The sequence below is a fragment of the Drosophila novamexicana genome, unplaced genomic scaffold, assembly GCF_003285875.2.
Source record: "Drosophila novamexicana strain 15010-1031.04,08,12 unplaced genomic scaffold, DnovRS2.1 tig00000462-arrow-pilon, whole genome shotgun sequence".
Taxonomy (NCBI): domain Eukaryota; kingdom Metazoa; phylum Arthropoda; class Insecta; order Diptera; family Drosophilidae; genus Drosophila; species Drosophila novamexicana.
Window position 1 is genome coordinate 2304357 of NW_020824806.1, and position 18065 is coordinate 2322421.

Here is an 18065-nt window from a genome sequence, read left to right on the forward strand (position 1 = left end):
TTGAAAATAAATTTATCAAAAATGCTCGGGCCTGACCCGTCGCAACGAGATGGTAATGCCAAGGCTGGCCCCAAATTCGTTGCTTCAGCTAACATATATGCGATACACAGCGCCTGTCGCAGGATAATGCCAAATCATGTCAGTCGCACATGTGGCCACATTACGTTTATTAAAATCGTGCCCTGCTGACGCTGACACAGTCCAAAATGCATTTTTGATCAACTGCCGCGTCATTGAAAAGCTGAAAAACTGAAAACCGTAGCTGAAAATGGAAATGGAAACTGAAAATTCGTTAACACCCACCCGGCTTGAAAGTCTTTCAACTTGTAGATGCATAGATACGCAGTCCAGATATTAGAGTGCGTTGACAAATGATTTGAGTTTCTCGAATTCGGATTTCGAGAACGCGCATGAATAATGCCAAGCGTCGGCAGTTTAAAGCGTTAAATTTACGTTGCGGTCGCGGCCGAGCTCGACTGAGTGTCTGCAATAATTGGAAAATTTTCATTTGTCCTTTTGCCCTTGCGAATGACATAAGGCCAAGCAGGCGACTGGCGACTGGCTCCGGCTCGGGCTCCGGCTCTGTTTCTGGCTCTGACTCCAGCTCCAGCTACGGCTGCCGCTCTGCCTCTCAGATCGGGCAACAAACGAGCTGTAGGCGCATTTGCCATCTGTCACTCTGGCACTCGTGATGAATGTGTTTGACGTGTAGCCCGGCGCGCCCACGAGCATTGCTAACGGTGATGTAGCCAGTTGCCAGTTGCTCGTTGGACGTTGCCCGTTGCCCGTTGCCATTGCCAGGCAACAGCCACAGCTTCAGTTTCAGCTACAGTTCACCCACCCGATGCCATTTCCATGCCCATGCCCACATCCAATCCCGTGGCTCATGATGAAACGCACCGCAGCGCCACATGACGTTGCATACTTTGCGGCGCGCTGGCTACTGTGAATGATGTGGCCCGGGCTGCTCGCTGATTTTGTGCACGTCAGACAAAACGACGCCCCTGTCAATAGTCAACGCTGAAAATATAAATGGTTTGACTTCATTTTGCGCGGCAAATTGCCCAAACAACAAATGCACAAGACAATCCAGCAACACGACGTGTATTTGGCTAATAGCAAGGGCGTGATTGCTTCTTTAACAATGTACTTTCCGCTCTGCTTCTTCCATTGCAGCTTAAGTTCGCACAACAAAGGATAGCGACACTCACGAAATACAGACATACATGCATATATAGTATATACACGTACTGAACGGCCACGCGGATATACACATTAAGGAGCGCAAACAGTGGCACCTACATCTACCAACAGCAATGCAAACAACTAGAACTCGAACTCGAGCTCGACAGCAGCAGCAACAGCAGCAGCAGCTGTTGGTGCTGCAACAGCAACATATGCCGCACATGTGGCAGCAACGTCAATGGCTGCTGCTCGCCTGCGTCCTCATGTTGACACTGTTCACGCGCACTATTCAAGGGATTACCGAGGAGCTGTCACCAGGTAAGTGTGGCCAAGTGTGATTACAAAAACAAATGCTCCAACTAGAACTCTGACTCCGGTTCTGCATCTGCCTCCGCCTTCGCGCTGCTCTGCTCGGCTAGTTGCATTTTCACAACAGCCATTCCATGCTCTCTAACAATAGACTCGAGCTGAGGCAGAGTCGCCCATCCATTGTGGCATTACTGCCGCCCCATCACCTGCTGCATGGCTGATTGGCCGATGCCAGTTGCAAAACGAAAACAACAGAGCACAATAAACAGCACTGAATAAACATCACATATCGAACTCTCTCCTACACTATATGGTATATACATATACATGCACTGGCATCGAGCACACAAAATGGGTCACAGAATAATCCTGTGTCAACTATTTTACTATTTTCTAATGAATAGCACTAAAATGTAAACAACCCGCAGACAAAGGCGTGCATTTGAATTTTTAAATAACGAATGTTCTTTTCCATCAACATCTCACTCTACTCACGCGGACTAGATAACAATCAGGCACATTGATTAATTGTTGACAGGAGAACTGTATATTAATTAGTCATAATTTTTTTTCTTAATTAAATCAGCTATTTATAATGACGATCCATAAAGGTCGCATTAGCCCTCTCGTTACTATTCCCTCAAAATTTAAATATTTGTATCTATAAACTTTTATTCCATCAGAAGATTCCTACGTTATTAACGCTTTAAATTTTCAATTAGGCATTGCAGAAATAAGACAAATTTTAAATTGCCAGAGGAAATATCAGATATATTTTTTTTCAATTATTAGTTAATATTGAATCATTTACAAATTAATTTGATTTTCAATCCTATTTAATCACATATCTTAATGGATAGAACAATAGTCCATATATATCTGTTTTAGGTGTTTGTATATTTATGTTCGTTTTGATTCCCTCTGCATAAATTGAATGCTACCTTAATTTGAGGAAATTTGAAATATAGCTCTGTAAAATTATCCAACAACTTGATTAGCACTAAATAATTGTCGAAACCGTGCCATTGCACTTGATGCTTTCTCTGTGTGAAAGGGTCTTTGGACAAGTGAATTAATAACGGGTATCCTTTATATCGTTGGGAGTTTGGGCCTGCTAATTGAATGTTGCAATATTAATTGCAAGTGTTCGGCTAGGTACCCAAGTTGGCAAAATGGCCCAACAATTGAGTGTTTCAGAAAGTGTGCAATTAAGTTGGCAACGGAATAAAGATACCTCGAGTACAATCCAAGCCGTATCATCAGCAGAAATTCAATTATATTATTCATAAATAGCCGTGCAGACAGAGAAATGTACTCACAGCTTGGCATCTATGCCACATATACTATATATCCATCCGCCTGTCTATCCATAATGTATGTTTATGCTTTCGCAAACTTCAATCAGGTGAATGTAGCTCAATTGGCAGTTGTACAATAAATAAACAATCACAGAACAACCAACTCGAGCCGAGCCGACCTACTACACAAGTACATCAATATTAATTATGCAAATGATTTGCTCGACTCGGCTCAATTCTGGTCCCAGCAATAGGCGAGGCCTTGGCACCCCTGTAGCTTAAGCTCATTATAAGTGCATTAGCCGAAAAGTGTCAGTCGTGCTTTGCTTGTTAGTGTAAGCCCGGCCAACTCCATTAAAATGTCTTAGCCAAGTGGTGCTCAGAGGCAATGCCCGGCCGGGAGCCCATTTCAAAAATTTTCAATTTTCCTGCCCAGCTGGCAGATTGGGCCAGAAAGCGAAATTATGATGAATGCGCCACGCTTTGACCCAAATAAATTTGTCAATTTATCATTTGCCCAAAAATGAGATGCCGCTGCCCGGATTTATGCCACTCGATTCGCTCAAAAGCAACAATTGGCGGGCTCTGTGTGGCTTGAGATGGGCTGCGTGGGATTGGGTTTGGTTGGGTTGGGTTGAGTTGTGTTGGGTTGGGTTGGGGTGGTTGCCACTCAAAAATGCTGCCATCTTATGATAATTTGAGCTACCCCAGCATGTATACATATATACACATGCTTTGTTGCTGGCATGGGCTTCTGTTTCGGCTGCTTGCCACAAAGTTTTGAGCACAACAACAGCAACAACTGTGTCTTGTGGGTCGGATAAGTGTCGGCTTATGCACTTATTAAACAATAATAATTGCAAATCACTTTACTTGACTTGTGTGCGGCTTCCACTGCTGCTTCTTCTGCTGCTTAGGCTGCGGCTGCTGCTGCTGCTGATGCCACTTGACTGCTGAGTGTGTGGCTTGATTTTGATTTGAATTAGGCAGCTTGTCTTGGCCAGGCTAATCATATAATAGCTTCTTTATATGCATAACTTTTTCTCGGGTTCACATGTTACAAAACATTTGCAAAGAGAGTTCAAGATTGTTAAATTGTTTGCTGTGGAAGAGATTTAACAAGCTGCCAGCTGCAAGTGAAGTGATTCACTTGCCTCAAGTTTTCCAATTGAACAATGAAAATTCGTTAAAGTTTTACACGCGCACTTGTATTCTATGTTCTGCTTGGGTGTGTATGTGGGTGAGTGTGCGTGTGTGTGTCTAGAGCTGCGTTATAAACATAAAGTTTTGAGATTCTACTATTGAGGCCAACAATTAAGATCAAACAACGATTATTTCCAAAGTTTTATTAATATACCAATGTGACTGTACAAAACAATTAAGGATTGAGTTCTTGGAAGCAAAATCTTTTAGTCTGTAGACAAAAAACATGGACAGCAATTTATCCTTTCAGAAAAGCAATCAAAATAGATTTGATATGTTACGAAATGCAGCGCAAAAAGCGAAAAGTTTTTTAGTTTAACGAACAACAGGTCGAAGATATATTTTATATATTTTTGAATTGAACCATCTTTGATTCTTAGTATGAAAGAAATGTAAATATCGAGCTCGAATTTGTTTTTAGCCTTTACTTCATGAGAAGATTTTTATACCCTGAACCCAATAAAAATGGGTATAAGGGTATATTGTATTTGTGCGAAAGCCAAATGTATGTAACAGGCAGAAGGAAGCAACTCCAACCCCATAACGTATATATATTCTTGATCAGCATAAATAGCTGAGTCGATCTAGCCATGTCCGTCTGTCTGTCTGTCCGTCCGTCCGTCCGTCCGTATGTATGAACGCAAGGATCTCAGAACCTATAAGAGCTAGAGACTTGAACTTTTAGATGTAGATGCTCCTAGCTCCCGCGCAGATCGAGTTTTTTCCGATAATCGATAACTTACTCCGTTTCCAAGCAATCGGTAAAAATCGATATCGATATCCTGTTTTTTGGGCAGCTTTGGTAAATAATAAGAACTAGAGTCACCAAACTTGACATGTAGCTTCTAAAATAGAATATATATATATGATATAGGATTTTTCTTCATGGTTTTCCCTGTAGATTAATCTGGCATTCAAATCTGAACACCGATTTTTTTAGTCGAAATGTATGTCCAAATCTTACCCCAAGATTCGTATATAGACATGGGTCAAAATTTACCACCCCCATATCTCGGCCAAATCTCATCCGATTTTCACGAAGTTTGGTTTTTTCTTCATGGTTTTCCCTCTAAATTAATGTGGCATTCAAATCTCGACACCGATTTTTTGGTCGAAATTCATGTCCAAATCTTAACCCAAGATTCGTATATGGACATGGGTCAAAAATTACCACACCCATAACTCGGTCAAATCTCATCCGATTTTCACGAAGTTTGGCTTTTTGTTCATGATTTTCCCTATAGATTAATCTGGCATTCAAATCTCGACACCGATTTTTTAGTCGAAATTCATGTCCAGATCTTACCCCAAGATTCGTATATGGACATGAGTCAAATTTTACCACCCCCATATCTCGGCGAAATCTCATCCGATTTTCACGAAGTATGGCTTTTTCTTCATGGTTTTCCCTCTAGATTAATGTGGCATTCAAATCTCGACACCGATTTTTTGGTCGAAATTCATGTCCAAATCTTACCCTTAGATTCTTATAGACATGGGTCAAAATTTACCACCCCCATATCTCGTTCAAATCTCATCCGATTTTCACGAAGTTTGGCTTTTTGTTCATGATTTTCCCTCTAGATTAATCTGGCATTCAAATCTCGACACCGATTTTTTGGTCGAAATTCATGTCCAAATCTTACCCCAAGATTCGTATATAGACATGAGTCAAAATTTACCACCCCCATATCTCGGCCAAATCTCATCCGATTTTCACGAAGTTTGGCTTTTTCTTCATGGTTTTCCCTCAAGATTAATGTGGCATTCAAATCTCGACACCGATTTTTTGGTCGAAATTCATGTCCAAATCTTACCCCGAGATTCGTATATAGACATGGGTCAAAATTTACCACCCCCATATCTCGTTCAAATCTCATCCGATTTTCACGAAGTTTGGCTTTTTGCTCATGATTTTCCCTCTAGATTAATCTGGCATTCAAATCTCGACACCGATTTTTAGTCGAAATTCATGTCCAAATCTTACCCCAAGATTCGTATATAGACATGAGTCAAAATTTACCACCCCCATATCTCGGCCAAATCTCATCCGATTTTCACGAAGTTTGGCTTTTTCTTCATGGTTTTCCCTCTAGATTAATGTGGCATTCAAATCTCGACACCGATTTTTTGGTCGAAATTCATGTCCAAATCTTACCCCAAGATTCGTTTATAGACATGGGTCAAAATTTACCACCCCCATATCTCGTTCAAATCTCATCCGATTTTCACGAAGTTTGGCTTTTTGTTCATGATTTTCCCTCTAGATTAATCTGGCATTCAAATCTCGACACCGATTTTCTAGTCGAAATTCATGTCTAAATCTTACCCCAAGATTCGTATATAGACATGGGTCAAAAATTACCACACCCATAACTCGGTCAAATCTCATCCGATTTTCACGAAGTTTGGCTTTTTGTTCATGATTTTCCCTCTAGATTAATCTGGCATTCAAATCTCGACACCGATTTTTTGGTCGAAATTCATGTCCAAATCTTACCCCAAGATTCTTATATAGACATGGGTCAAAAATTACCACACCCATAACTCGGTCAAATCTCATCCGATTTTCACGAAGTATGGCTTTTTGTTCATGGTTTTCCCTCTAGATTAATGTGGCATTCAAATCTCGACACCGATTTTTTGGTCGAAATTCATGTCCAAATCTTACCCCAAGATTCGTATATAGACATGAGTCAAAATTTACCACCCCCATATCTCGGCCAAATCTCATCCGATTTTCACGAAGTTTGGCTTTTTCTTCATGGTTTTCCCTCAAGATTAATGTGGCATTCAAATCTCGACACCGATTTTTTGGTCGAAATTCATGTCCAAATCTTACCCCAAGATTCGTATATAGACATGGGTCAAAATTTACCACCCCCATATCTCGTTCAAATCTCATCCGATTTTCACGAAGTTTGGCTTTTTGCTCATGATTTTCCCTCTAGATTAATCTGGCATTCAAATCTCGACACCGATTTTTTAGTCGAAATTCATGTCCAAGTCTTTCCCCAAGATTCGTATATAGACATGAGTCAAAATTTACCACCCCCATATCTCGGCCAAATCTCATCCGATTTTCACGAAGCTTGGCCTTTTCTTCATGGTTTTCCCTCTAGATTAATCTGGCATTCAAATCTCGACACCGATTTTTTGGTCGAAATTCATGTCCAAATCTTACCCCAAGATTCTTATATCGACATGGGTCAAAAATTACCACACCCATAACTCGGTCAAATCTCATCCGATTTTCACGAAGTTTGGCTTTTTGTTCATGATTTTCCCTCTAGATTAATCTGGCATTCAAATCTCGACACCGATTTTCTAGTCGAAATTCATGTCTAAATCTTACCCCAAGATTCGTATATAGACATGAGTCAAAATTTACCACCCCCATATCTCGGCCAAATCTCATCCGATTTTCACGAAGTTTGGCTTTTTCTTCATGGTTCTCCCTCTAGATTAATGTGGCATTCAAATCTCGACACCGATTTTTTGGTCGAAATTCATGTCCAAATCTTACCCCAAGATTGGTATATAGACATGGGTCAAAAATTACCACACCCATAACTCGGTCAAATCTCATCCGATTTTCACGAAGTTTGGCTTTTTCTTCATGGTTTTCCCTCAAGATTAATGTGGCATTCAAATCTCGACACCGATTTTTTGGTCGAAATTCATGTCCAAATCTTACCCCAAGATTCGTATATAGACATGAGTCAAAATTTACCACCCCCATATCTCGGCCAAATCTCATCCGATTTTCACGAAGTTTGGCTTTTTCTTCATGGTTTTCCCTCAAGATTAATGTGGCATTCAAATCTCGACACCGATTTTTTGGTCGAAATTCATGTCCAAATCTTACCCCAAGATTCGTATATAGACATGGGTCAAAATTTACCACCCCCATATCTCGTTCAAATCTCATCCGATTTTCACGAAGTTTGGCTTTTTGCTCATGATTTTCCCTCTAGATTAATCTGGCATTCAAATCTCGACACCGATTTTTTAGTCGAAATTCATGTCCAAGTCTTTCCCCAAGATTCGTATATAGACATGAGTCAAAATTTACCACCCCCATATCTCGGCCAAATCTCATCCGATTTTCACGAAGCTTGGCATTTTCTTCATGGTTTTCCCTCTAGATTAATCTGGCATTCAAATCTCGACACCGATTTTTTGGTCGAAATTCATGTCCAAATCTTACCCCAAGATTCTTATATAGACATGGGTCAAAAATTACCACACCCATAACTCGGTCAAATCTCATCCGATTTTCACGAAGTATGGCTTTTTGTTCATGGTTTTCCCTCTAGATTAATGTGGCATTCAAATCTCGACACCGATTTTTTGGTCGAAATTCATGTCCAAATCTTACCCCAAGATTCGTATATAGACATGAGTCAAAATTTACCACCCCCATATCTCGGCCAAATCTCATCCGATTTTCACGAAGTTTGGCTTTTTCTTCATGGTTTTCCCTCTAGATTAATGTGGCATTCAAATCTCGACACCGATTTTTTGGTCGAAATTCATGTCCAAATCTTACCCCAAGATTCGTATATAGACATGGGTCAAAAATTACCACACCCATAACTCGGTCAAATCTCATCCGATTTTCACGAAGTTTGGCTTTTTGTTCATGATTTTCCCTCTAGATTAATCTGGCGTTCAAATCTCGACACCGATTTTCTAGTCGAAATTCATGTCTAAATCTTACCCCAAGATTCGTATATAGACATGAGTCAAAATTTACCACCCCCATATCTCGGCCAAATCTCATCCGATTTTCACGAAGTTTGGCTTTTTCTTCATGGTTCTCCCTCTAGATTAATGTGGCATTCAAATCTCGACACCGATTTTTTGGTCGAAATTCATGTCCAAATCTTACCCCAAGATTGGTATATAGACATGGGTCAACAATTACCACACCCATAACTCGGTCAAATCTCATCCGATTTTCACGAAGTTTGGCTTTTTGTTCTTGATTTTCCCTCTAGATTAATCTGGCATTCAAATCTCGACACCGATTTTTTGGTCGAAATTCATGTCCAAATCTTACCCCAAGATTCTTATATAGACATGGGTCAAAAATTACCACACCCATAACTCGGTCAAATCTCATCCGATTTTCACGAAGTATGGCTTTTTGTTCATGGTTTTCCCTCTAAATTAATGTGGCATTCAAATCTCGACACCGATTTTTTGGTCGAAATTCATGTCCAAATCTTACCCCAAGATTCGTTTATAGACATGGGTCAAAATTTACCACCCCCATATCTCGTTCAAATCTCATCCGATTTTCACGAAGTTTGGCTTTTTGTTCATGATTTTCCCTCTAGATTAATCTGGCATTCAAATCTCGACACCGATTTTCTAGTCGAAATTCATGTCTAAATCTTACCCCAAGATTCGTATATAGCCATGAGTCAAAATTTACCACCCCCATATCTCGGCCAAATCTCATCCGATTTTCACGAAGTTTGGCTTTTTCTTCATGGTTTTCCCTCTAGATTAATGTGGCATTCAAATCTCGACACCGATTTTTTGGTCGAAATTCATGTCAAAATCTTACCCCAAGATTCGTATGACATGGGTCAAAAATTACCACACCCATAACTCGGTCAAATCTCATCCGATTTTCACGAAGTTTGGCTTTTTGTTCATGATTTTCCCTCTAGATTAATGTGGCATTCAATTCTCGACCCCGAATTTTTGGTCGAAATTCATGTCCAAATCTTACCCCAAGATTCTTATATAGACATGGGTCAAAAATTACCACACCCATAACTCGGTCAAATCTCATCCGATTTTCACGAAGTATGGCTTTTTGTTCATGGTTTTCCCTCTAAATTAATGTGGCATTCAAATCTCGACACCGATTTTTTGGTCGAAATTCATGTCCAAATCTTAACCCAAGATTCGTATATGGACATGGGTCAAAAATTACCACACCCATAACTCGGTCAAATCTCATCCGATTTTCACGAAGTTTGGCTTTTTGTTCATGATTTTCCCTATAGATTAATCTGGCATTCAAATCTCGACACCGATTTTTTAGTCGAAATTCATGTCCAGATCTTACCCCAAGATTCGTATATGGACATGAGTCAAATTTTACCACCCCCATATCTCGGCGAAATCTCATCCGATTTTCACGAAGTATGGCTTTTTCTTCATGGTTTTCCCTCTAGATTAATGTGGCATTCAAATCTCGACACCGATTTTTTGGTCGAAATTCATGTCCAAATCTTACCCTTAGATTCTTATAGACATGGGTCAAAATTTACCACCCCCATATCTCGTTCAAATCTCATCCGATTTTCACGAAGTTTGGCTTTTTGTTCATGATTTTCCCTCTAGATTATTCTGGCATTCAAATCTCGACACCGATTTTTTGGTCGAAATTCATGTCCAAATCTTACCCCAAGATTCGTATATAGACATGAGTCAAAATTTACCACCCCCATATCTCGGCCAAATCTCATCCGATTTTCACGAAGTTTGGCTTTTTCTTCATGGTTTTCCCTCAAGATTAATGTGGCATTCAAATCTCGACACCGATTTTTTGGTCGAAATTCATGTCCAAATCTTACCCCAAGATTCGTATATAGACATGGGTCAAAATTTACCACCCCCATATCTCGTTCAAATCTCATCCGATTTTCACGAAGTTTGGCTTTTTGCTCATGATTTTCCCTCTAGATTAATCTGGCATTCAAATCTCGACACCGATTTTTAGTCGAAATTCATGTCCAAATCTTACCCCAAGATTCGTATATAGACATGAGTCAAAATTTACCACCCCCATATCTCGGCCAAATCTCATCCGATTTTCACGAAGTTTGGCTTTTTCTTCATGGTTTTCCCTCTAGATTAATGTGGCATTCAAATCTCGACACCGATTTTTTGGTCGAAATTCATGTCCAAATCTTACCCCAAGATTCGTTTATAGACATGGGTCAAAATTTACCACCCCCATATCTCGTTCAAATCTCATCCGATTTTCACGAAGTTTGGCTTTTTGTTCATGATTTTCCCTCTAGATTAATCTGGCATTCAAATCTCGACACCGATTTTCTAGTCGAAATTCATGTCTAAATCTTACCCCAAGATTCGTATATAGACATGGGTCAAAAATTACCACACCCATAACTCGGTCAAATCTCATCCGATTTTCACGAAGTTTGGCTTTTTGTTCATGATTTTCCCTCTAGATTAATCTGGCATTCAAATCTCGACACCGATTTTTTGGTCGAAATTCATGTCCAAATCTTACCCCAAGATTCGTTTATAGACATGGGTCAAAATTTACCACCCCCATATCTCGTTCAAATCTCATCCGATTTTCACGAAGTTTGGCTTTTTGTTCATGATTTTCCCTCTAGATTAATGTGGCATTCAAATCTCGATACCGATTTTTTGGTCGAAATTCATGTCCAAATCTTAATCCAAGATTCGTATATGGACATGGGTCAAAAATTACCACCCGCATAACTCGGTCAAATCTCATCCGATTTTCAGGAAGTTTGGCTTTTTGTTCATGGTTTTTCCTCTAGATTAATCTGACATTCAAATCTCGACACCGATTTTTAGTCGAAATTCATGTCCAGATCTCACTCCAAGATTCGTATATAGACATGAGTCAAAAAATACCACCCCCATATCTCGGCCAAATCTCATCCGATTTTCACGAAGTTTGGCATTTTCTTCATGGTTTTCCCTCTAGATTAATGTGGCATTCAAATCTCGACACCGATTTTTTGGTCGAAATTCATGTCCAAATCTTAACCCAAGATTCGTATATGGACATGGGTCAAAAATTACCACCCGCATAACTCGGTCAAATCTCATCCGATTTTCAGGAAGTTTGGCTTTTTGTTCATGGTTTTGCCTCTAGATTAATCTGGCATTCAAATCTGAACATCGATTTTTAGTCGAAATTCATGTCCAGATCTTACCCCAAGATTCGTATATAGACATGAGTCAAAAAATACCACCCCCATATCTCGGCCAAATCTCATCCGATTTTCACGAAGTTTGACTTTTTCTTCATGGTTTTCCCTCTAGATTAATGTGGCATTCAAATCTCGACACCGATTTTTTGGTCGAAATTCATGTCCAAATCTTACCCCAAGATTCTTATATAGACATGGGTCAAAAATTACCACACCCATAACTCGGTCAAATCTCATCCGATTTTCACGAAGTTTGGCTTTTTCTTCATGGTATTCCCTCTAGATTAATGTGGCATTCAAATCTCGACACCGATTTTTTGGTCGAAATTCATGTCCAAATCTTACCCCAAGATTCGTTTATAGACATGGGTCAAAATTTACCACCCCCATATCTCGTTCAAATCTCATCCGATTTTCACGAAGTTTGGCTTTTTGTTCATGATTTTCCCTCTAGATTAATCTGGCATTCAAATCTCGACACCGATTTTCTAGTCGAAATTCATGTCTAAATCTTACCCCAAGATTCGTATATAGACATGAGTCAAAATTTACCACCCCCATATCTCGGCCAAATCCCATCCGATTTTCACGAAGTTTGGCATTTTCTTCATGGTTTTCCCTCTAGATTAATGTGGCATTCAAATCTCGACACCGATTTTTTGGTCGAAATTCATGTCCAAATCTTAACCCAAGATTCGTATATAGACATGAGTCAAAATTTACCACCCCCATATCTCGGCCAAATCTCATCCGATTTTCACGAAGCTTGGCTTTTTCTTCATGGTTTTCCCTCTAGATTAATCTGGCATTCAAATCTCGACACCGATTTTTTGGTCGAAATTCATGTCCAAATCTTACCCCAAGATTCTTATATAGACATGGGTCAAAAATTACCACACCCATAACTCGGTCAAATCTCATCCGATTTTCACGAAGTTTGGCTTTTTCTTCATGGTTTTCCCTCTAGATTAATGTGGCATTCAAATCTCGACACCGATTTTTTGGTCGAATTTCATGTCCAAATCTTACCCCAAGATTCGTATATAGACATGGATCAAAAATTATCACACCCATAACTCGGTCAAATCTCATCCGATTTTCACGAAGTTTGGCGTTTTCTTCATGGTATTCCCTCTAGATTAATGTGGCATTCAAATCTCGACACCGATTTTTTGGTCGAAATTCATGTCCAAATCTTACCCCAAGATTCTTATATAGACATGGGTCAAAAATTACCACTCCCATAACTCGGTCAAATCTCATCCGATTTTCACGAAGTATGGCTTTTTGTTCATGGTTTTCCCTCTAGATTAATGTGGCATTCAAATCTCGACACCGATTTTTTGGTCGAAATTCATGTCCAAATCTTACCCCAAGATTCGTATATAGACATGGGTCAAAATTTACCACCCCCATATCTCGGCCAAATCTCATCCGATTTTCACGAAGTTTGGCTTTTTCTTCATGGTTTTCCCTCTAAATTAATGTGGCATTCAAATCTCGACACCGATTTTTTGGTCGAAATTCATGTCCAAATCCTACCCCAAGATTCGTATATAGACATGAGTCAAAATTTACCACCCCCATATCTCGGCCACATCTCATCCGATTTTCACGAAGTTTGGCATTTTCTTCATGGTTTTCCCTCTAGATTAATGTGGCATTCAAATCTCGACACCGATTTTTTGGTCGAAATTCATGTCCAAATCTTAACCCAAGATTCGTATATGGACATGGGTCAAAAATTACCACCCGCATAACTCGGTCAAATCTCATCCGATTTTCAGGAAGTTTGGCTTTTTGTTCATGGTTTTTCCTCTAGATTAATCTGGCATTCAAATCTGAACATCGATTTTTAGTCGAAATTCATGTCCAGATCTTACCCCAAGATTCGTATATAGACATGAGTCAAAATTTACCACCCCTCTAGATTAATGTGGCATTCAAATCTCGACACCGATTTTTTGGTCGAAATTCATGTCCAAATCTTAACCCAAGATTCGTATATGGACATTTGTCAAAAATTACCACCCGCATAACTCGGTCAAATCTCATCCGATTTTCACGAAGTTTTGCATTTTCTTCATGGTTTTCCCTCTAGATTATTGTGGCATTCAAATCTCGACACCGATTTTTTGGTCGAAATTCATGTCCAAATCTTAACCCAAGATTCGTATATAGACATGGGTCAAAAATTACCACACCCATAACTCGGTCAAATCTCATCCGATTTTCACGAAGTATGGCTTTTTGTTCATGGTTTTCCCTCTAAATTAAAGTGGCATTCAAATCTCGACACCGATTTTTTGGTCGAAATTCATGTCCAAATCTTACCCCAAGATTCTTATATAGACATGGGTCAAAAATTACCTCTCCCATAACTCGGTCAAATCTCATCCGATTTTCACGAAGTATGGCTTTTTGTTCATGGTTTTCCCTCTAAATTAATGTGGCATTCAAATCTCGACACCGATTTTTTGGTCGAAATTCATGTCCAAATCTTACCCCAAGATTCTTATATAGACATGGGTCAAAAATTACCACTCCCATAACTCGGTCAAATCTCATCCGATTTTCACGAAGTATGGCTTTTTGTTCATGGTTTGTCCTCTAGATTAATCTGGCATTCAAATCTCGACACCGATTTTCTAGTCGAAATTCATGTCTAAATCTTACCCCAAGATTCGTATATAGACATGAGTCAAAATTTACCACCCCCATAACTCGGTCAAATCTCATCCGATTTTCACGAAGTTTGGCGTTTTCTTCATGGTATTCCCTCTAGATTAATGTGGCATTCAAATCTCGACACCGATTTTTTGGTCGAAATTCATGTCCAAATCTTACCCCAAGATTCGTTTATAGACATGGGTCAAAATTTACCACCCCCATATCTCGTTCAAATCTCATCCGATTTTCACGAAGTTTGGCTTTTTGTTCATGATTTTCCCTCTAGATTAATCTGGCATTCAAATCTCGACACCGATTTTCTAGTCGAAATTCATGTCTAAATCTTACCTTATCTTCGTATATAGACATGAGTCAAAATTTACCACCCCCATATCTCGGCCAAATCCCATCCGATTTTCACGAAGTTTGGCATTTTCTTCATGGTTTTCCCTCTAGATTAATGTGGCATTCAAATCTCGACACCGATTTTTTGGTCGAAATTCATGTCCAAATCTTAACCCAAGATTCGTATATAGACATGAGTCAAAATTTACCACCCCCATATCTCGGCCAAATCTCATCCGATTTTCACGAAGCTTGGCTTTTTCTTCATGGTTTTCCCTCTAGATTAATCTGGCATTCAAATCTCGACACCGATTTTTTGGTCGAAATTCATGTCCAAATCTTACCCCAAGATTCTTATATAGACATGGGTCAAAAATTACCACACCCATAACTCGGTCAAATCTCATCCGATTTTCACGAAGTTTGGCTTTTTCTTCATGGTTTTCCCTCTACATTAATGTGGCATTCAAATCTCGACACCGATTTTTTGGTCGAATTTCATGTCCAAATCTTACCCCAAGATTCGTATATAGACATGGATCAAAAATTATCACACCCATAACTCGGTCAAATCTCATCCGATTTTCACGAAGTTTGGCGTTTTCTTCATGGTATTCCCTCTAGATTAATGTGGCATTCAAATCTCGACACCGATTTTTTGGTCGAAATTCATGTCCAAATCTTACCCCAAGGTTCTTATATAGACATGGGTCAAAAATTACCACACCCATAACTCGGTCAAATCTCATCCGATTTTCACGAAGTTTGGCTTTTTCTTCATGGTTTTCCCTCTAGATTAATGTGGCATTCAAATCTCGACACCGATTTTTTGGTCGAAATTCATGTCCAAATCTTACCCCAAGATTCGTATATAGACATGAGTCAAAATTTACCACCCCCATAACTCGGTCAAATCTCATCCGATTTTCACGAAGTTTGGCGTTTTCTTCATGGTATTCCCTCTAGATTAATGTGGCATTCAAATCTCGACACCGATTTTTTGGTCGAAATTCATGTCCAAATCTTACCCCAAGATTCTTATATAGACATGGGTCAAAAATTACCACTCCCATAACTCGGTCAAATCTCATCCGATTTTCACGAAGTATGGCTTTTTGTTCATGGTTTTCCCTCTAGATTAATGTGGCATTCAAATCTCGACACCGATTTTTTGGTCGAAATTCATGTCCAAATCTTACCCCAAGATTCGTATATAGACATGAGTCAAAATTTACCACCCCCATATCTCGGCCACATCTCATCCGATTTTCACGAAGTTTGGCATTTTCTTCATGGTTTTCCCTCTAGATTAATGTGGCATTCAAATCTCGACACCGATTTTTTGGTCGAAATTCATGTCCAAATCTTAACCCAAGATTCGTATATGGACATGGGTCAAAAATTACCACCCGCATAACTCGGTCAAATCTCATCCGATTTTCAGGAAGTTTGGCTTTTTGTTCATGGTTTTTCCTCTAGATTAATCTGGCATTCAAATCTGAACATCGATTTTTAGTCGAAATTCATGTCCAGATCTTACCCCAAGATTCGTATATAGACATGAGTCAAAATTTACCACCCCTCTAGATTACTGTGGCATTCAAATCTCGACACCGATTTTTTGGTCGAAATTCATGTCCAAATCTTAACCCAAGATTCGTATATGGACATTTGTCAAAAATTACCACCCGCATAACTCGGTCAAATCTCATCCGATTTTCACGAAGTTTTGCATTTTCTTCATGGTTTTCCCTCTAGATTATTGTGGCATTCAAATCTCGACACCGATTTTTTGGTCGAAATTCATGTCCAAATCTTAACCCAAGATTCGTATATAGACATGAGTCAAAATTTACCACCCCCATAACTCGGTCAAATCTCATCCGATTTTCACGAAGTTTGGCGTTTTCTTCATGGTATTCCCTCTAGATTAATGTGGCATTCAAATCTCGACACCGATTTTTTGGTCGAAATTCATGTCCAAATCTTACCCCAAGATTCGTTTATAGACATGGGTCAAAATTTACCACCCCCATATCTCGTTCAAATCTCATCCGATTTTCACGAAGTTTGGCTTTTTGTTCATGATTTTCCCTCTAGATTAATCTGGCATTCAAATCTCGACACCGATTTTCTAGTCGAAATTCATGTCTAAATCTTACCCCAAGATTCGTATATAGACATGAGTCAAAATTTACCACCCCCATATCTCGGCCAAATCCCATCCGATTTTCACGAAGTTTGGCATTTTCTTCATGGTTTTCCCTCTAGATTAATCTGGCATTCAAATCTCGACACCGATTTTTTGGTCGAAATTCATGTCCAAATCTTACCCCAAGATTCTTATATAGACATGGGTCAAAAATTACCACACCCATAACTCGGTCAAATCTCATCCGATTTTCACGAAGTTTGGCTTTTTCTTCATGGTTTTCCCTCTACATTAATGTGGCATTCAAATCTCGACACCGATTTTTTGGTCGAATTTCATGTCCAAATCTTACCCCAAGATTCGTATATAGACATGGATCAAAAATTATCACACCCATAACTCGGTCAAATCTCATCCGATTTTCACGAAGTTTGGCGTTTTCTTCATGGTATTCCCTCTAGATTAATGTGGCATTCAAATCTCGACACCGATTTTTTGGTCGAAATTCATGTCCAAATCTTACCCCAAGATTCTTATATAGACATGGGTCAAAAATTACCACACCCATAACTCGGTCAAATCTCATCCGATTTTCACGAAGTTTGGCTTTTTCTTCATGGTTTTCCCTCTAGATTAATGTGGCATTCAAATCTCGACACCGATTTTTTGGTCGAAATTCATGTCCAAATCTTACCCCAAGATTCGTATATAGACATGAGTCAAAATTTACCACCCCCATAACTCGGTCAAATCTCATCCGATTTTCACGAAGTTTGGCGTTTTCTTCATGGTATTCCCTCTAGATTAATGTGGCATTCAAATCTCGACACCGATTTTTTGGTCGAAATTCATGTCCAAATCTTACCCCAAGATTCTTATATAGACATGGGTCAAAAATTACCACTCCCATAACTCGGTCAAATCTCATCCGATTTTCACGAA